Source organism: Macrobrachium nipponense, chromosome 23, assembly GCF_015104395.2.
Source record: "Macrobrachium nipponense isolate FS-2020 chromosome 23, ASM1510439v2, whole genome shotgun sequence".
Classification (NCBI taxonomy): domain Eukaryota; kingdom Metazoa; phylum Arthropoda; class Malacostraca; order Decapoda; family Palaemonidae; genus Macrobrachium; species Macrobrachium nipponense.
Window position 1 is genome coordinate 61,754,880 of NC_061090.1, and position 23,253 is coordinate 61,778,132.

Below are 23,253 nucleotides of genomic sequence, written 5' to 3' on the forward strand. Positions count from 1 at the left end.
ATGAAAATGAGAGAGTTGCATCATAACATTAACGTTTATTAACAAAGAAATAAATAAACCAATCAATCAAGTAATCCAGTCTTACAGACTAACTCAAAAAACAGTACAATGTCTAGTCACCAAAAAAGTCTACACCCCTCTGGGAATTCTTTGTCCCCCGGCATTCCAGATCCATCTGTTTCAAAGATACAGAACACATCCCGGTAAGTACACACAAGTTTAAAGACAAAAATAATAAAATGGAACATCTTACAAGATATCAAACAAGCCATCCCTTTGGCTAAAGCACTTCAACACTTACCCAAACAACCGGACACTAAACACTATTAATAAAAAACTCCCCCCGCGAACGCCACGGCATCTTTGCCTGTGACTTGAAGCCCTCTCAAAATTCCCCCATAGGCTTGGGTATGACACTTTTAACAGAAAGAGGCGCACACGCACATACGAACACACAGTTCGATAGCGCCTCACGGTTCTAGCTGCATCCAGTTTCACAAAGGCACTTTGAGAAGAGTTCATAAAACTGTCGTGCATTGACTTGTTGAACTAAGCACTTTTATCTCACGCCACCCCCCAGAAACTCATTCATCAGCTACTCTCAGGTCGTCACCTCTACACTGTTCTCCACATTCCATAGGTCACAGGGAACACACGAACAATATATTATTAATCAAAAACCCTAGGCCTTACATATATATATATATATATGTGTGTGTGTGTATGTATAGAGAGAGAGAGAGAGAGAGAGAGTCCACTGATCCAATAAACACTTCCAGTGTTGCAGACTGTTTGCCCTAAGCCAGAGATACAGAGAAGAGATAGAGAGAGAGAGAGGTTGCAGTTATTGAAGATTTTTCAATATTGAGAGGCTACATGCTTGAACATCACATCTCTCTCTCTCTCTCTCTCTCTCTTCTCTCTCTCTCTTTCTCGTCTTCCTCTCTCTTCTCTGGCCGTGCATTCTTACTCACCCTCATCCACTACCCCTTAACCCAATAAGGTACAATGGCTGTCTTCTCTCTCTCTCTCTCTCTCTCCTCTCTCTCTCTCTCTCTCTCTCTCTCTCTCTATACTTTTCGTTTTCAGGACAATTTCTCATTGTTGTCAGTGCTATCATGATTACGGTGCATATATATATATATATATATATATATATATATATATATATATATATATATATATATATATATATATATATATTTCATACGTATACCCATTTATTTTATCAGAATATCCTTCTCACTACCAAAACCAAGTATATATCAGGGATTCCCAACCTGGGGTACGTATACCCAACCCCCTCCACCCCACACCCCCGTGTGGTGCTTTTCTACTCTTCAGGGGGTGCATTGGATCTGAGAGAATAGCCAGTACTGCGCAATACATGATGTAATCTGCATTAAGATTGCAAAGTGTCGTGGCTTTTCTTTTCATTTCCTTATTGCCATTAATATTCTTATGCAATCTATATAAAAAGATTTCATAATAAAATTATATCACAATATTGATTTGTTTTTCTTTTGCATCTTCAAATTTTAGGGGTACACAGAAATCTAAAAAAAAAAAAAAAAGTGCCCAAGTGGTACAAGGTGCACAAGGGGTACAGAAGAACAACAAGGTTGAGAAACCCTGCAGTACATAATAATAACCTGCGTAAAATAACTTGCGGTTCAGAGACGAGGCATCAATACGAAGACAACATGAAACCATTTCTGTTCCATAACCCTTGATACAGTATCAGATTTCTCCCATTGGCGAGGCAAGAAATATGACGTCATTATCATACTCCATTAGTCTATTAATCAGCGAATGCCACTTGTCTCATTTGACTAATTAGGGTATTAATGTTAGAGAGCGATTGTCATTATGCTAACGCTAATAGCCTCGTTGAGGCTTTCAAAAGATTGAATGAAAAGATTAATTACTTTACAAAATGATTCATTTCCTCTCGAAAATCAAACTGAGCCAAGTGAAAATTTTCACGTAATCCTTCGATTATCAAATATTAAAATTCTCTTTTGTTAATTATTCAAATGGCAGCTGACGTAGAAAATCCAGTTGTCAAGACGAATGAAGTATTGAAGTTAACGGTTAAATAAGACAATGCAATGTCATTATAACGCTGATAATAACGATAATGATTTGGAAATTATTTGTAAGATCCTATGATCATGAAACATTACAATTATTTTAATATAAATGACAGATAATGCAGAAAATCTACCTGTCAAGACGAATGAAATATTAAAGTTTAATGAATAAATAAGACAATGCAATGTCATTATAAAGATTATAATGATTATAATGACTATAATGATTCGGCTGTAATTTGCAGAGAGGAATGGTACAGTATGAAGCGAAGGCAGATAAGCCTTGATGATGTAGGAAATTACAATGTCATGATATTATCATATCTGGTTTTATCATTTCCTTATAACTAAATACAAAATTTCAATGTATCTCATTTCAAAATTTTGATACATCTAATCTCAAATTGTCCATATATCTGATTTCAAAATTCCAATAAACCTAATCTAAGAATTTCAACATACCAAAGTTCAAAATTTCAACATCTAATTTCATAATTTGAATATATCTAATTTCAAAATTTAAATTTATGTAATTTCAAATTTTCAATATGTCTAATCTAAACTTTTCTATATATCTAATTTCGTAAATTAATGTATCTAATCTCAAAATGTCAATATATTTCATATCACAAATTCGATAAACCTAACTTTATCATTTCAATATCTCTAATTTTATCACTTCAATATCTCTATTTTCAAAATTCCAATATCTCTAATTGCAAAATTCTAATATCTATCATTTCAAAATTTCAACATCTATTTTTTTTCATTTCAATATATCTAATTTAAAAATTTCAGTATATCTAATATCATGGAATATTCTTATTGTTCTTGAAGTGTACTACTTATGCTCCTTTTATTTTGACTTGCAGATGTCATCTTTGATAGTCGCAAATTCTTTAGCAATTTGGTATTTTAATTCTCAGTTGAGCATTAATGTTTTCTCAATTTTTCATTTCTCATTATTTCTTATTTATTCCGTATGCCTTCCTACAGTCGGCCCGACTCTCATATTCCTTATTTTTCCATTTTTTCTTTTTTAATTCGTTCATTTTCATAAATTATTTCTATAATAAAACCCACTTAACTCTTCTGTATTTCCCGAGCACATCCGCTTTCTGAAATCGCTCCGTCTCACTCACACACACACACACGTACACATGCACGTACACACACACACACACACACGCGTACAGACATAGTGGCCCACCTATTCACCCGCGACACGAATTTCATTTTACCGCGGGCGTGTCTCTATACATTCTTCAGCCTTTCAGATTCTTTCATTCCGAGTGACTCGGTCCACAATACGTTTCAAAAGCCTCCGTTCTGGACAATTTAACGCTATCACTATTTCGCTGCTATGTCAAGTTATCTTTTAACAATCGCTTCGTGTGTGTGTGTGTGTGTGTGTGTGTGTGTGTGTGCCGCGTATTTCTTTCATTCATTTTATTTTACTTTTTATAATTCATTCATTTTTATATTATTATTATTATTATTATTATTATTATTATTATTATTATTATTATTATTATTATTATTATTATTGCGGATTCTGGGGCTATTATGTACATTTTCTGTTCTTCCCCGTTCTCCGAATCTGTTCTTCAATTTTGTCAATTTTGTGTGCTCAGAGAATTTATTTTTATGAAGGATTCTGGCGGTATTATCTGCCTATCTTGTTCTTCCTGTTCTCCGAATGTGTTCTTATTTAGTCTTCTAACTTTGTTCAATATGAATAGGGTTCATTTTCTGAATAATAATAATAATAATAATAATAATATAATAATAATAATATAATAATAATTAAATAATAAATAATAATAATAATAATAATAATAATAACAACAATAATAATAATAATAATAATAGTAAGGAACATAAAGAAAAAGAACTGGCTCTCCCCAACAGAAAGAGAAGAACTGGAAAGGGAAATGTCACACGACAACGAATTACACGAAGACGAACTGAGAGACGATGCTACACAAGACAACAGGGAGGATGAGGTATCAAACAACGACACACGAAGAAACACCGACGAAGTAACAGAGAGGACGGAATGGGTAGAAAAGATTAGACAATGGATGGAGCCAGATACAGAGAGAACACAGATCCCCTCCATGAAAGCCTACAACACCAAGAAATTAAGGGAGAAAACAAGTGAGGTCAATGAATTAATGGGCATAATACACACCACCAGTATCACAGAAACAAATAACTTGGTATATGCAGGAGCAAGATTAGAACTGATGGGGATTCGAACACCAACACCACCAGCACAACCAACCCAACAGAAACCAAAACAACAACCTCCTTGGAAAAGGCGCATGGAAAAGCAAATCGTTGGTGATGAGATCTGACTTGAGTAAACTGAAAGAGATGGCCGAAAAAAGGCTAAGAAGCAAGAAAACAAGGGAGGAACTCAACGAGAAATACAAAGTACAAGAGAGGGGACTAAACAACACAATAGAAGATGTAAAACAGAGGCTTAAGGCCAAAGCACATAAGATCCAACGGTACATGAACAGGAATAAGGGATACCAACAGAACAAACTATTCGGAACCAACCAGAAAAGACTATACGGCCAACTAAGAGGGGAAGACAACCACCCAGAAATTCCTGAAGCCGAACCAAGTAAGAGACTCTGGGAAAACATATGGAGCAATCCGGTATCACACAACAAACATGCAACATGGCTCCAGGAAGTCAAGAAAGAAGAAACAGGGAGAATAAAACAAAGATTCACAGACATCACGACAGACACAGTCAGACACCAACTAAAGAAAATGACCAAACTGGAAAGCCCCAGGTCCCGATGAAAGTCCATGGATACGGCTCAAAAACTTTCAAGGCCCTACACCCACGAATAGCAGAACAACTCCAGCATTGTATCTCAAATCACCATGCACCCAAATGGATGACCACAGGAAGAACATCCTTAGTACAAAAAGACAAGAATAAGGGAAATATAGCCAGTAACTACAGGCCTATCACCTGCCTACCAATAATGCGGAAGTTACTAACAGGTATCATCAGTGAAAGGCTATACAACTACCTAGAGGAGACAAACACCATCCCCCACCAACATAAAGGCTGCAGAAGGAAGTGTAGGGGCACAACAGACCAGCTCCTCATAGACAAAATGGTAATGAAGAACAGTAGGAGAAGGAAAACCAACCTAAGCATGGCATGGATAGACTATAAGAAAGCCTTCGACATGATACCACACATGGCTAATAGAATGCCTGAAAATATATGGGGCAGAGGAAAACACCATCAGCTTCCTCAAAAATACAATGCGCAACTGGAATACAATACTTAGAAGCTCTGGAATAAGACTAGCAGAGGTTAATATCAGGAGAGGGATCTTCCAGGGCGACTCACTGTCCCCACTACTCTTCGTAGTAGCCATGATTACCCATGACAAAAGTACTACAGAAGATGGATGCCGGGTACCAACTCAAGAAAAGAGGCAACAGAATCAACCATCTGATGTTCATGGACGACATCAAGCTATGGTAAGAGCATCAAGGAAATAGATATCCTAATCCAGACTGTAAGGATTGTATCTGGGGACATCAGGATGGAGTTTGGAATAGAAAAATGCGCCTTAGTCAACATACAAAAAGGCAAAGTAACGAGAACTGAAGGGATAAAGCTACCAGATGGGAGCAAAATCAAACACATAGATGAGACAGGATACAAATACCTGGGAATAATGGAAGGAGGGGATATAAAACACCAAGAGATGAGGGACACGATCAGGAAAGAATATATGCAGAGACTTAAGGCGATACTCAAGTCAAAACTCAAACGCCGGAAATAAATTGATAAAAGCCATAAACACATGGGCAGTGCCAGTAATCAGATACAGCGCAGGAATAGTTTGGAATGGACGAAGGCAGAACTCCACAGCATAGATCAGAAAACCAGGAAACTATGTACAATACACAAAGCACTACAACCCAAGAGCAAATACGGACAGACTATACATAACACGAAAGGAAGGAGGGAGAGGACTACTAAGTATAGAGGACTGCGTCAACATCGAGGACAGAGCACTGGGGCAATATCTGAAAACCAGTGAAGATGAGTGGCTAAAGAGTGCATGGGAAGAAGGACTAATAAAAGTAGACGAAGACCCAGAAATATACAGAGACAGGAGAATGACAGACAGAACAGAGGACTGGCACAACAAGCCAATGCACGGACAATACATGAGACAGACTAAAGAACTAGCCAGCGATGACACATGGCAATGGCTACAGAGGGGAGAGCTAAAGAGGGAAACTGAAGGAATGATAACAGCGGCGCAAGATCAGGCCCTAAGAACCAGATATGTTCAAAGAACGATAGACGGAAATAACATCTCTCCCATATGTAGGAAGTGCAATACGAAAAATGGGACCATAAACCTCACATAGCAAGCGAATGCCCGGCACTTGCAACAGAAACAGTACAAAAAGAGGCATGATTCAGTGGCAAAAGCCCTCCACTGGAGCCTGTGCAAGAAACATCAGCTACCTTGCAGTAATAAGTGGTACGAGCACCAACCTGAGGGAGTGATAGAAAACGATCACGCAAAGATCCTCTGGGACTATGGTATCAGAACGGATAGGGTGATACGTGCAAACAGACCAGACGTGACGTTGATTGACAAAATCAAGAGGAAAGTATCACTCATGATGTCGCAATACCATGGGACACCAGAGTTGAAGGAAGAGAGAGAGGGAAAAAATGGATAAGTATCAAGATCTGAAAATAGAAATAAGAAGGAGATGGGATATGCCAGTGGAAATCGTACCCATAATCATAGGAGCACTAGGCACGATCCCAAGATCCCTGAAAAGGAATCTAGAAAAACTAGACGCTGAAGTAGCTCCAGGACTCATGCAGAAGAGTATGATCCTAGAAACGGCAGCCACATAGATAAGAAAAGTGATTGACTGGACTCCTAAAGGGAGGCCAGGATGCAAACCCGGAACCCCACACTATAAATACCAGCCAGTCGAATTGGAGGACTGTGATAGAGCAAAAAATAATAATAATAATAATAATAATAATAATAATAATAATAATAATAATAATAATAATAATAATTAATAATAATAATAATAATAATTTCTTGTTAAAAAGAATGGCAGAGTTAACTGAATTTATCTTATAAAGTATTTGTTCCCTTTTTCTGATAATTCGTATTTCATAATCTGCGAGGCTGTTAAGTAATTGGCATTTATTCATATTGTTATGTGTTATTGAATAAAGGCCAATTACTTAGCAGTCTCGCAGATTATGAAAGACGAATTATCAGAAAAATGGAGAAAATTCTTTATTAGATAAATTCAGTTAACTCTGCCATTCTCTTTAACAAGACATGTATCCGAGAAGGTCTGCTTCCTGCTAATAATAATAATAATAATAATAATAATAATAATAATAATAATAATAATAATAATAATAATAATAATAATAATAATAATAATAAACATAGACCAGAAAACTAGGAAATATATGACAATACACAAAGCACTACACCCAAAAGCAAACACGAACAGACTATACATAACACGAAAGGAAGGAGGGAGAGGACTACTAAGCATAGAGGACTGCGTCAACATCGAGGACAGAGCACTGGGGCAATATCTGAAAACCAGTGAAGACGAGTGGCTCAAGAGTGCATGGGAAAGAAGAGGCTGATAAAAGTAGATGAAGACCCAGAAAGAAAATATACAGAGATAGGAGAATGACAAACAGAACAGAGGAATGGCACAACAAACCAATGCACGGACAATACATGAGACAGACTAAAGAACTGGCCAGCGATGACACATGGCAATGGTTACAGAGGGGAGAGCTAAAGAAGGAAACTGAAGGAATGATAACAGAGGCACAAGATCAGGCCCTAAGAACCAGATATGTCCAAAGAACTATAGATGGAAATAACATCTCTCCCATATGTAGGAAGTGCAATACGAAAAATGGGACCATAAACCACATAGCAAGCGAATGTCCGGCACTTGCACAGAACCAGTACAAAAAGAGGCATGATTCAGTGGCAAAAGCCCTCCACTAGAGAATGTGCAAGAAACACCAGCTACCTTGCAGTAATAAGTGGTACGAGCACCAACCTGAAGGAATGATAGAAAACGATCACGCAAAGGTCCTCTGGGACTATGGTATCAGAACAGATAGGGTGATACGTGCAAATAGACCAGACGTGACGTTGATTGACAAAATCAAGAAGAAAGTATCACTCATTGATGTCGCAATACCATGGGACACCAGAGTTGAAGAGAAAGAGAAACAAAAAATGGATGGAAAGTATCAAAGACCTTGAAAAAAAATAGAAATAAGAAGGATATGGGATATGCCAGTGGAAATTGTACCCATAATCATAGGAACACTAGGCACGATCCCAAGATCCCTGAAAAAGAAGAGTGATCCTAGAAACGGCGCACATAGTAAGAAAAGTGATGGACTCCTAATGAAGCAGGATGCAACCCGGAACCCCACACTATAAATACCACCCAGTCGAATTGTAGGCCTGTGATAAACCAAAAAAAAAAAAAAAAAAAAAAAAATAATAATTAATAATAATAATAATAATAATAATAATAATAATAATAATAATAATAATAATAATAATAATAATAATAATAATAATAATGATAACTTAGCCAACCGCACTTAACTAAAAGTTCTCAGTGCAACTGAAGAGTTTTCCCTCAGTTCCATCTCTAGCTTCACCTCCTATATTTTATGGACCTCTTTTATCTTGCTGTCCAGCCACTCCAACTCCCCTTTTCACTGTCTATGACCAAATTTTTACCAATCAAATCGTTATTTACCTTTTACGGTTTTTTTTTTATCAATTTAAAGTTACACGAAAAATACGTTCCAGCAACACTCAGTCTCCTATATTTTCTGGATCTCTTTTTTTTATCTTGCTGTCTAACCACTCCAACTCTCTGAATCTTACCAATGAAATCGTTATTCACCTATTACGGTTTTCTTTTTTATTTGTAAAATAAATTTCAAGTTACACGAAAAACTACGTTCTGGCAACACTCGTAGAAGCCAACTTAATATGACGTTGCGTCATTTTATAAGTAAATTTTCTCTCTTCTTGACATTCTAATTTGGATGTCAACCTCTGGTAGACACCATTAGCATAATGAAATATTCTACATTCTTTCCGCTTACATTTTGCAGTCTCTCACTTTTTCGCGTACATATATTTTTTTGGGCATCTGGAGTAGCAAAGAGTGATTGGACCTCCAGCTTACTCGGGACTCGTGAGAGATTTTCCCCTCACGCTATATATAAGTTGTAAATATTATATTCCAAACTTTTAACGTAAATTAAGACGTGGTAAAATCTACGGTCAATAACCGTGTCGTTTCACTAACGAAAATTTAAATAAATACGCTAAGTTTTATTGGAAATAATTTTTATGTAATGTTTGACAAACACATTATTCATTTTTTACATTTTCATACTAATGAATAAATCATAAATATGCTATTCTAAAATTCTTGCATCTTCAAGTCAGAGCGAAACACCTTTTTAGGCTCTTCCATAGGGCTTTCCTTTCCCCCCCAACAAGAACAACAACAGCAAGCACAACAGCAAACAACAACAACAAAGTATTTTGTAGGCTTACCCCCCGAGGAAGCGAAAATGGCTCCCAATCAGTCGTGTTGTCTCTAAAACTATTTAATATCTCTACAGATACAATGGCGAGAGAATTTCAGAGAAAGCACTGGAGATCTAACTTTAAGTTTGTGGAATAAAAAAAAATTAATTAAATATGGGGAAGGAAATTTCTATGCAAAACCTCGTTGATCAGGAACATACAAGACCATTCATATGCAACTCAATAATTGTTCTCCAAATAGAGCACTTATCTATGACAGAAAACCATGACATATCTAGGAGAATAACAATTATACAATGGATACCTAATAATGAAACAACACACGCATAAATGTGTACATAATTATTGTTCTATACGACTTACGGCACTTTATCCTTTAAGCTGACCTAATACGTTTGGAAGCTGAATGTTTAATGTTTCCGACACGGGATTATTTTTCATCTGGTTGACTAGAGACAAACAAAGCAAATTACCAGTAATTAGAAGTAATTAGAAACTAAAAATATCAAACAACGCACAGCGTCAAAACAGCACCATTCTCAAGTCTATACGAGGAATTAATCAGAAAGTAAGAACAAAGGAAACTCTAAGCACAACGTCAGGATAAATAATTTCGTCTTTGATAAAAACCATCCAATCATAAAAGTCAGGATGAGTCATAATCCATAAAATGAATCGGGGTCCAAGCAATGCAAAAAAAAAAAGACGAACGGAAAATATAGTATGAACAGAACTTGAGCAATTACGACGAGGACGCAATTCGGGGTTTGCGAGATAAAATACTAATGAACGCGTTAATAACAGTATCATCTCATCATCAGCCTCTGTGTTAATTAACCCACGAGTCTCTCTCTCTCTCTCTCTCTCTGTGGGAAATCTGTTGCTTTCAGAACGACGATTGAACACCGGGAAAACCTGGTCTTCTCGATAATGCAAAGTTAATTATTTCGAGCGAATGTGACCCCTTTAATATTCCACGGTTTATGGGCGCGTAATTATTACCAAGAGAAGAGAGAGACTCGTGTTGATGAATGTGTTAGGAAAATAACTAAATGCACCTGGGAAAGTCCGTTAATACTTCTCTATAAACTCATCCATGGCTTTACCATAATTCTATTTCAGTTCATCCAAACTTTTATCTACACTTCCCAAAGATGTTTATTTGGTTTTGTCATCCAACGTGAATTCAGCAATCACTGAATTTTTTAAAAATTTATTCCTTTTTATCTCTGCTTTCATCTCTACTGATACTTGTTATTCAAAATATCATAGTTCGCATCTTCTTCTTCTTTAATTTCTCAAGGAAGAAGTTCGGTATCCATAGAGGAATGCAGATTCTCAAGTTTCCCCTCTCCTGAAATTATTGTTATTGCAATTATCTTTTTACCTTCTCCTTCTCCTTCCTTCAGTTTTTAGGAGGGAAGTTTCGTTTCCATTTCGTTTCCATCGAATATTCAGATCTCTCTCTCTCTCTCTCAACTTCTTAAGAGAGAAGTCTCATTTCCATCGAGAATTCAGAGTTCTCTCTCTCTCTCTCTCTCCTAGGAGAGAAGTTTCGTTTCCTTCGAGAATTGAAGGATCTCTCTCTCTCTCTCTCTCTCTCTCTCCTCCTCTCTCTCTCTCTCTCTCTTTGGAGAGAAGTTTCGTCTTCGAGAATTGAAGGATTCTCTCTCTCTCTCTCTCTCTCCTAGGAGAGAAGTTTCGTTTCCTTCGAGAATTGAAGGATATCTCTCTCTCTCTCTCTTTGGAGAGAAGTTTCGTCTTCGATGAATTGAAGGATTCTCTCTCTCTCTCTCTCTCTCTCTCTCTCTCTCTCTCTCTCTCTACTAATAATGAAGTTTCGTTTTCTTCGAGAATTGAAGGATCTCTCTCTCTCTCTCTCTCAATTTGAGAGAGGCGTTTTTGTCTTTTCTCCGAGAATTGAAGGATCTCTCTCTCTCTCTCTCTCTCTCTCCACCTTCTTCTTCCTCCATCCTCACCTCTCAGCATTTCTTCCCAACAAGGTAAACTCAATTCGAACTTTTCCATTTCCCTTTGCCCCGTGTAAATGGAGATACAACCCCTCCTCCCCCCCCCCCCCCCCCCCCACCCCCCCCCCCCCACCCACCACTCCAACACCCCCAACTCCGAGAAACTTGGATCATATTTTTGAAAATGGATTCAAGCTTATTCGAAGTCGTTACAGGGATTATAGGATTCTTTTTCTTTTTTTATTTTTCTCTCTTTTTTTTTAAAGTGGATTCTTCGAATAAAGTTGATAATCGCGTTGATAGCCTATGCTGTGTAAATTCTTGGGAATTGCGAACGTTCGTGTGATACGTACTATTGTATTTCAAGTATAGTGAGATACGTGTATTTTCTTGTAGATATATAGTTCGTGACGTACGTTATAAATATTAGGTATACGTAAATATATGTGTGCATACTATATACGCGTGTGTGTTTAGGGTATTGCATACATGTATAGTGTATGTAAGTGTACTATATATATATATATATATATATATATATATATATATATATATATATATTATATAATATATATATTATATATACATATAAGAGTGTGTGTGTGTGTGGTGAAAAAAAAAATTCTTCTGTTTTACAGGATACGTCTCAAGTATAAAAGGCCCATTAAAACCACCTCTGGTTTAAAGCCAAGGAACTATATTTCGGTGGACTGACTGCCACCCTTATCAGCAATGAATCATTTGATGAGGGTGAAAGTCAGTGTTTTAATGGGCCTTTATACTTTATATAATATATATATATATATATATATATATATATATATATATATATACATCAAAAGACACCATATACATTAAAGAATGACAGACAGGCATACAAAGACTACCTTGCATAATGTAAACAAAACAGAATTTTCACTTTTAGGACTTCGTTCTCAAAGGCACAGACGCATCTAAGACGATTCATTTACTTCTCGTTTATTAAAACCCTTTTTCCGTGAATCTTCCTATAACAAACAGGAGGTGGAAAGTTTGTTCGACGGAAAGGTAAACATTACCGAATGCAATCAAAATGTTGTTTTTCCTTGTAGAACTTGGTTCACGAGAGGAAAGTATAAGTAAGTAGACTTCCCTAAAAACAATTCGCCTTGTTTTTTTAACAATTTACTGACATTTTTATAACTATTCATTTATTAATCTGTTATTTTATTTATATTTTCTTAATAGTTAATCTCTTCTTTCTGCATTTCCTATTACGTGTTGTTTCTTCTTTTAGACGAACAACATATTATTTGGAAGCTTGATTTAACGTCAATGGCGCTTATGGGCTTCTTCCATATGAATAGGCTTCATCATCTGATTAACTAATAATAATAATAAATTTAATTAATAAATAATAAGTAAAGATATAAAAGTGAATGAAAGTTCCTTAGAACAGGTTATTACCACGAATGAGTGGGTCTTCTTAAGTTGCCAGAAAGGAATAGTTGATGCCCTTAAAGAAAGTTTCATAACTCCCCCACGCCCGCCGCGACTTTTTTTTTGTTTTTTTTTTTTTTTTACTGTCAGTTAGGCTTCGATTCGATAAAAATAAAATAAAGTTAGCGGTAGTTGGAAAACTTCCTTTACGTTGTACTCTCTCTCTCTCTCTCGTTGTTTTATATGGTATTTAATAATTTGCAGAAACATATCCTTTTCTTGTTTATTATTGGGTGGGAGGGGGTTAGGAGGGGTATTGGGTAGGGCTTGAAGAAGAAGGGGTTTGTTCAATACCCCCCCCATAATCAATACCCACACTACACACTGTAGACGGATGCTATCTGGGTTTTTATTCCCATCCAGCCATTCCAACATCTTTACCCTTATCTTCCTATCTCATTTAATATCAAATTACCCATAAATGCCTCCTGGAATCCTGGAAATTTCCATCAGGAGCCTGGAACAATGAATGAAAGTCTGTATCTCCGTATTGACTCACCTCTCGCCTGGGGACGTTATCGTATCTTTCCCGAATGCGAAGTTGCATCCAGAACGGTTTTCCGTTAGGCGCCCCCGAACGCGCATGAACGGCGCCAAAGCGCGTTCGTATCTCTCTCGAATGGTAAATTGCATCCAGAGCGGTTTTCGGTTAAGCGGCTTCGACGCGCATGAACGGCGCCTCGTATCTTTCTCGAATGCGAGGTTGCATCCTGAACGGTTTTCAGTCAAGCGCCCCCTGACACGCATGAACGGCGCCAAAAGTGTGTTCCTAAAGTTAATCTTGATTACTGGCTTAATTGGTGTTTGTCTTCGTCTTGATGGTCAATAGAGGACCCAAGGGAGAGTGTTTGTCAGGAGAAGGTATCAAAGACTTAACTTCGAGTCCAAGAAAGTCACAACCAATCAGGAGGCATCTGAGGAAGAGGCGGAGGAGAAGGAGATGCGTTTCTCTCTCTCTCTCTCTCTCTCTCCTTTGCACCAACAAAGGCAAACTGGTATTTTATACTGTAACTGAGTAATTAATAATAATAATAAGAGCGGAGAAACAAATCCGCAGTTATGTAAATGTACATATATTTAAATTTAAAAATTCAAGAATAGCTTTCGGGAATCTTTTCGGTCCCCCTGATAAGGGGAACCGAACAGATTCCCGAAAGCTATCCTTGAAGTTTTAAGTTTAAATATATGTACATGTACATAACTGTGGATTTGTTTCTCCATTTGAAGACTCTTGCTATACTATGAGGATTTTTAAATAATAATAGTAATAGCAATAATAAAAAAAAAGAGTAATAATAAAAAAAAACTTGTTATTATAACTCAGTTATATTAAGCAAAATAAATCTCACTGTTGCCATAAAAATAACTACATGGTTATGATGCTGACATCCTTCATAGACTGTAATTGCTAATATCATTTAAATTTACGTGGGGATAAAATCATAAATAATACAAATAAAATATTATATATGAACTTTTATTCGTGATTCTAAAGATATTAGCCATCTAAGCCTTGAATGTGTGCCCATATTGCTGGCTCATAAGGATGACAGTTTATTCACGTATAATTCCAAGGATATTAGCTCATGTAAGCCTTGAATGTATCCCCAAATTGTTGGCTCATAATGATGACAGTTCATCCCGATACAATTCCGAAGATATTAGCTCATGTAAGCCTTGGATAATGACCAAATTGTTGACTCATAATGATGAGAGTTCATCCCCTTACAATTCCCGTGATATTAAGTCATATAAGGCTTGGATGTATGCCCAAATTGTTGACTCATAATCATGAGTTCATCCCCTTATAATTCCAAGGATATTAGCTCATATAAGTCTTGAATGTATGTCCATATTGCCGGCATAATGATAACAGTTCATCCCGATACAATTCCGAAGTTATTACGTCATGTTAGCTTTGAATGTATGCCCAAATTGTTGGCTCATAATGAGGACAGTTCCTCCTGTTACAATTCAGAAGATATTACGTCATGTAAGCCTTGAATGTATGCCCACATTGCCGGCATAATGATAACAGTTCATCCCGTTACAATTTCGGAGATATTAGCTCATGTAAGCCTTGAATGTATGCCCATATTGCTGGCATAATGATGACAGTTCATCCCGTTACAATTTCGAAGATATTAGCTCATGTAAGCATTGAATGTATGCCCATATTGCTGGCATAATGATGACAGTTCATCCCGTTACAATTCCGTAGATATTAGCTCAAGTATTCCTTTCATGTAAAGCCCATAAAGTTGAATGTTTAGCACCTCATTCTCACATGCCTATACTTTCCTTACAACGTACGAGTCTAGCCATCAATGTTCGACTTCCAGTTCCCCTCCATCACTCTCCCTATCCCTGAATGACCGACCGGCCTCCTTCCTTTCTCGCCAAGTCCTTCAGTTGCTTTTAGAAAACTGCTTTTGATGTCCTACTGAAGTACAAAGTACCGCAATAAAGATGGCGTCTCGATCTCTCGTCCGCAGTGCGGAAGTGGTCGGCGCGTTCAGCGAGCGTCCGTTTTACAAAGTTCCCCAAGAAACTTCCTTCTTCGGCGCCGCTGGGAAATTTTCTCTCTCCTGGTGGTACTGCTTAGCTTTGATCGATGGCGTTAAAGTTGAATCGTACGTATGAATATATATCTATATGTACATATATTTTCGTACCGATATGAAGAGGACTTCGAGAGTTTGGTCTTTGGAAGTCTCTCTCTCTCTCTCTCTCTCTCTCTCTCTCTCTCTCTCTCTCGGTATTTGAAAGTGCTACAACTATGAGTCAGTGCTATTTGATACTGTGCGAGGCAATATTACAAAGATACCATAAGTCTCTCTCTCTCTCTCTCTCTCTCTATTATAGGTCATCACTGAAGAATTAGCGGTACTGTAACAAGGAATGGGATTGGTTCATTATTGAGACAATGTATGTACTATTGAGTTTGAATTCATACACTACACATACACATACACACACAAACACACACACACACAGACACACACACACACACACACACACACACATATATATTATATATATATATATATATATATATATATATATATGATATATATATATATGTATGTATGTATGTATGTATGTATGTATGTAGTATGTAAGTGTGTGTGTGTGTAAAAAATACATGCACTTAATTCTTACATCCATAAAGATAATTATTTTCTAAAAATTACTTCAGATACAATAAAAGTTTAATTCCCCCACCCCCAGCCTCCCACAAATTAATCAACATCACATAGCACGAAAACAACGTGACTAAAAAGAGTCGGTAAAACTTGACACCCAGTTAGACGGCAACATCCCACCGACCCGACGAAAACCCCGAAATGAGGAAAATTTTGAGTGAAAAAAACTCTCACTCTAGACACTTCCGAGATCCCAGTATTCGCGGCCTTCATACATCCCTGATCCTAGTACTATTCGCGGCCTTCAATAAATCGATGCCGGCGGACAATGTTCATTTTGCCAGAGAAGCAGATTAATTCACTCGGATGGGGGTTTGAATGATGGCTTTCCTATGAATAAATTACCGCCGCTTCTTATTTCTTAGTCGATGTTTCCGCCTTTTTTTGGGGGGGGGGGTGTTGGTGAGGGGGCGGGATGGGCCACCCCTAATCCCCTCCTCCTGCCTTCGCTTTGCTAATGATGAAGGATTTAGGAGGTGAGGCTGTGATGGTGTCTCGTTGCAGTCGCGTGTTGAATTATACACTACTCTATTTTGAGAAGGCCAAGTTCTTGGACCTATGAGGTCATTCAATCTGAAAATTAACTTGAGAGTAAAAAGGTCTTAAAAGATATACTCTATTTTGAGAAGGCCAAGCACTTGGACCTACGAGGTCATTCAATACTAAATATTAACTTGAGGGGAAAAACTCGCAGCTGTATCATTAAACAATTCTTTAGAGAGGGTCAAGGCAAGTAAGACGTGAGGAAGAGAATATGAACGGAGGAACAGTAAAAGGAATGAAAGGGATTCCAGCTAGGGGCCGGAGGGACATTGCATAGAACGTTAATAATGTAGACAGTGCACCTCCCACTACTTTATGAGCAGTGTTATTAAAGTCTTTCTTGCAATTCTTGATTTTTTATAGTGAAACCTTACTCATCTCCATACATTGATAAACTTCTTCTCGCCAGGTGCTATAGTCTGAATCACCCTCCCTTGTCAAACATGTGGTTAGCCTTAAACTTGCTACTAGAAAATTAGCTTTAAACTAGCAACTGGAAACTAGATGGTATAGTCTGATTCACCGCACCCACCACCCACTCTCTCCCTCCCTCCCCTCGTCAAATACGCAGTCAGCCTTAAACTAGCCCCTGAAAACTAGATGTATAGTCAGAATAACCCATCAAACTAGCCCCGTAAACTAGAGGGTATTATAGTCTGAATAAAACCTCGTCAAAACTCATGAAAACTAGCTGGTGTAGTCTGAATCACCCATTAAACTAGCCATGAAAATTAGAGGGTAATATAGTCTAAATAACCACCCTCGACAAACAAGCAGTTCTGCCTCAAACTAGCTCCGGAAAACTAGCTGCTGTAGTCTGAATCACTCATCAAACTAGCCCTTAAAACTAGAGGGTGTTATAGTCTGAATAAAACCTCCTCGGCAAACCTCCTGACAATTAGTTGCCATAGTCTGAATCACCTATCAAACTAGCGCCGAAAACTAGAGGGTATTATAGTCTGACTAACCACCCTCGTCAAACGCGCAGTTACCCTTAGATCTAGCCGACGAAAACCGAGCCTGCAAACTAGGGAAACCCAATGGAAGGACGATTATGAAGACAAGATTTGCAAAGGGGCTCGTTTGGGCGTTTTTTATGGTGTGAAACCTCCCATTCAGTCGGCTGTATCTCCTGGCATAAAACCCGAGATGAAGAGGTTTCTTCAGGATTCAAGTAGGCAGTGTTCCCCGGCAGTAGCTAAATGCTTCAAGAGAGGCTTTATGTCGAAATTATGCGATGAGGGGGAAGGGATTACCGTGAAGAGATGAGTGTGGCTGGTTTAGGGAATTTTAACTTGGAATTCTTGGACTGTTAAATGTATATGTATGTATTTGTATACGTATACGTATATATAATATATATTATGAATTTATATATCTGTCTATCAATATATATATATATATATACATATATATATATTAGATATATTATTAATAATTCGATATATATTCTTTTTCTAATATATATATATTAGAATTTATATATATATCTATCTATCAATATAGTTTATTGTGGGATCCGAACAACACTATATCGAAAAATGAGTTTCTATCACCAGAAATAAATTACTCTGATTCGCCGTTGCTCGAGTCGAGAATAGAACTTCGGACCACCGGATTGGTAGCCGAGCGCGAAAACCACTCGTCCAACGAGGAACTATATATATATTTATATATATATATATATATATATATATATATATATATATGCATATATATGCATATATATGCTATATATGCATATATATATACATACTTATATATATATATATATATATATATATATATATATATATATATATATATGATTCACAATTAAACATATATACATAAGTATATACAAATGAAATAAACGAATTATTACCATCGTTTGCCATCGCATAACGAAAGTTTAGTTATATCCTACAATGCTCTAAATGTGTAGGATACTGACCGCACAGGTTCGCTGCAAATCAAATAAAAGCTTTCCTCTGTTTCTGTCAGGAACGAGGTTGTAGATTTTATAAACATGGGACATCAACTATTTTTCCCCCAAAATTTTCGTCCGAAAGGAAAGAGGTATCTTTTATGGACGGGGTTTTGGGATTGGTGTGTGCATGTATATATATATATATATATATATATATATATATATATATATATATATATATATATATATAGGAATAGATATATACCTATATATATATATATATATATATATATATATATATATATATATATATTAAATACTTATTTATATATATTTATACGTAGTATATACATATATACGTATTTATATATAACATATAATACTATATATATATATATATATATATATTATATATACGTATACATACAAATGTATATATATATATATATATATATATATATATATATAGAGAGAGAGAGAGAGAGAGAGAGAGAGAGAGAGAGAGAGAGAGAACGAAGGCATTTTTTCGAGTTACTGCGAGGGGCCTGGGTTGGTAGGGGGTGTTGCCGTGACACAGCTACTAGTGCGTGTATGACCGGTGATCGAAACCAATTCACTTGATGAAAAGGTTCAACTTTCACTTTGAATCGAACAATGCAACAGATTTTCCTTCTCTCTATTCAAGTCTGTCGGGGCTTCAGGGTAGACATCCATTATCTGGCTGTTTTATATAGCTTCGAGTTCCCATCTTACGAGAAACACTATTCTAATCACGTGCTTGGCGACTTAATATTGGGGAAAGAAGTTCTCGCGAGTATCTGCTTCGTACCACGACAGCCGTGAGTCTAAAGACAATTTGAATAACGCGACGAAGTTTCTTCGGCGCAGTCGAGTTTTCTGTACAACGTATAATGCTGTATGAGACTCTCGATGTGCTGCAGTATGAAACTTTCAGCTACTTGATCTATTTAAAGATAAATCTGTACAGAGAGCTTTCAGGAACCTGCTCGATTCCCCTTTTCAACAGATTCCCAAAAGCTTTCTGTGTAGATTTATTTTTTTAAATATATGTACCCATTCATACCTGTGGATTTGTTTCTCCAGTTATCATGTCATTAAACAAATCCATTTTAATCGATTTCCACACAGGTGCACAGAAGCACCATCCCATATCAATATATATCCATACACAAATAAAGACAAATTCCACGAAGGAAGAAGAAACGACGGAGGACTGCAAGGCCTTTCGACTTTTCGTGTCCTTTACTTAGCAGTCTGCAAAGTAAAGGACAGGAAAAGTCGAAAGGAATTGCAATACTCCATCGTTTCTCCTTCCTTCGTGGATTTTGTTTCATTTATATATTCTTCAGGATCCATATTTTCGCGATTCAGTTATACCTATTCACAAGTGTAAAACCACATACAAAATGGCTGCCATCCTAGACAAAATATCCTGTAGGCTTCGCTCGTAGCACGAGTCGCTCTTCAGGTCATCCGGGTCAGGTGACAATTGTATAACTTAAAAAAAAAAAAAAATAAAAAAATAAAATAAAAAATAAAAATAAAGCTAAACGGGAAAAAGTCTGAATTTCTGCCGGCTGGAGAGAGAGAGAGAGAGAGGTTTGTCTTTGACCCGGTGAATTTTATAACAGCCAAGATAAAGTTGTCACTGACAATCCTGGTTCTTCCCAACTGTCAAGAAAAAATGGGATAAAATGAAACGGGCCCCCAACATTCCGATCTTATTCCATTTCCCCTCGGAGACCTCTCTCTCTCTCTCTCTCTCTCTCTCTCTCTCTCTCTCTCTCTCTCTGACAGACTGAATGAATTTACAATTTTTATGAAATATATGAAATAGCACCTTCTACTGAAAAGTTAATATTCACATTTTATTTTTATTCATGTTGCAACGATAGCAATAGGAACAAGTAGAAAATGCACCGAAGTTTCTTCTGCGCAATCGAGTTTTCTGTACAACGTGTGGTGTTGTATAAAACCAAGAGCTATGACCAGTAGCACTTCAGTTGCTTTATAGATCCGTTGGATAGAGGATATGTCTCTAGACTCCAGAAAGCACTGCCAGATGCACGATCCATGGCTAACTTTTAACTTTAAATAGAATCAAAAGTACAGAGACTAGAGTATTGCACTTTCGTATGTTTGATGATTGGAGGGTGGATGATCAACATACCAATTTGCAGCCCTCTAGCCTCAGTAGTTTCTAAGATCTGAGGGCGGACAGAATAAAGTTCGGACAGAGGACAAAGCCGGCACAATAGTTTTTTTTTTACAGAAAACTGAAAAAGAGTTTGTGAATAAAGTAAATTATAATTATTAGCGGATATTTAATCGTGTTTTCTTATATTCATTTGCTAATTAATGTTAATTACTTAATAAAAATTCTGCGTACCAAAGACTACCTTTTCAACTTTATAATTAAATGGTTAATTATTATTTCTCGATCGACGCTTGACCTGCAATTGTAGTTTAATTCATTCGAAATCATAATACTTAGGTGCCATAAGTGTTGTCTGTTTATAACTGAAAACTGGTTATAAAAAGTGTTTTTATATTAATATATGTATATATATATATATATATATATATATATTATATATATATATATATATATATTACTCTTTATAACCAGTTTTCAGTCATGAACAGACACTAATATATATATATATACACACACACATATATATATATATATATATATATATATATATATATATATATATGTATATATATATATGTATATATATATATATATATATATATATATATATATATATATATATATATATATGCATCTGGGTACACACACCCCCCTCCACACCCTCACACACACAAACACACACACACACACACACACAAACTCAGAATGACAGAAAGCCTAACACATACTGACTCCGGCTATAGCTGCACCTCCAAGTTTTCTCAGCACGAAACTCGTTATTTTGAGCAGCCAAGTGTTATAACTTGCCTAAGGCTTCCTTGCTGGTTATTTTATGCCTTATAGTCATCTGCGTACTCCGTTCTTCCTTTTATTTACTTACTTACTTACTTACCTACTTACTTTAATTTTATCATGTAATTTTGAATATTCTCATCAGTCACTTATGAAAATACTGTAATTTTGAAATATTCTTATCAATCACGTACAAAAAAATACTGTAATTTTGAAATATTTTCATCAGTCAATTATGAAATTACTGTAATTTTGAAATATTCTCATCAATCACATAGGGAAAAAATACTGTAATTTTGAAATATTCTTATCAATCACTTAGAAAATACTGTAATTTTGAAATATTCTCATCAGTCACTTCTGAAAATAATATAAATTAGAAATATTCTCATCATTCACATATGAAAACACTGTAATTTTGAAATATTCTCATCAATCACATAAAACTACTGTAATTTTGAAATATTCTCATCAGTCACATACAAAAATACAGTAAATATAAAATATTCTCATCAGTCACTTACAAAAATACTGTGATCTTGAAATATTCTCATCAGTCATTTATGAAAACACTAATTTTGAAATATTCTCATCAGTCACATAGAAATACTGTAATTTTGAACTATTCTCGTCAATCACACAATAATACTGAAATTTTGAAATATTCTCATCAATTACTTATGAAAATACTGTAATTTTGAAATATTCCCAACAGCCACTGTTGTTCTTAAGAATGAACCTCAGGAAATACAGTAATTTTGAAATCTTCTCATCAGTCACTATTTTCCATACACTTGTACCTCAGGGACCTCGGCTTTCAAAGCATAAATATTCTCATAACTTACTGTTTTCTGAGAATTGCAATTTAGGTTACGGATTGCGGAGTCTTCATACATTCTCATAAATTCTCATTTCCGGTGCAAATTGCTGGAATGTTTTTTTTAATGCTTTATTTTGAGAATTGGACTGATGAAACCAGGCATTTTTGTGCTGAGTCAGCCTCACATCTTAATACCTTCTGAGAATTGGTGGTCTCTGGATGAAGGGTGTATTGTCAGCGTTATTGCCAGAATATTTTTAAATTGAAAAAATACACTGAGCATTTAAACGGGATTACGAGAATTTACGACCTCAATCTGAATGTTATATTTCTCCTTCCCTCTACTGCATTTAACAGAGCAATGGAATAATAACAATGATAAAGTAAAAAATGCACCGATATTTCTTTGAGTTTTCTTTACGTCGTATAATCAAGGCCACAGAATACTAGATCAATCTTTCGGTGGTCTCGGTATAAAATGCTGTATGAGCCGCGGCCCATTAAGCTTCAACCACGCTCCGGTGATGGCTTGGCATATATGGTTGCCAGACGCAGGATGATGGGTAACTTTAACCTCAAATAAAAGAAAAACTACTGAGGCTAG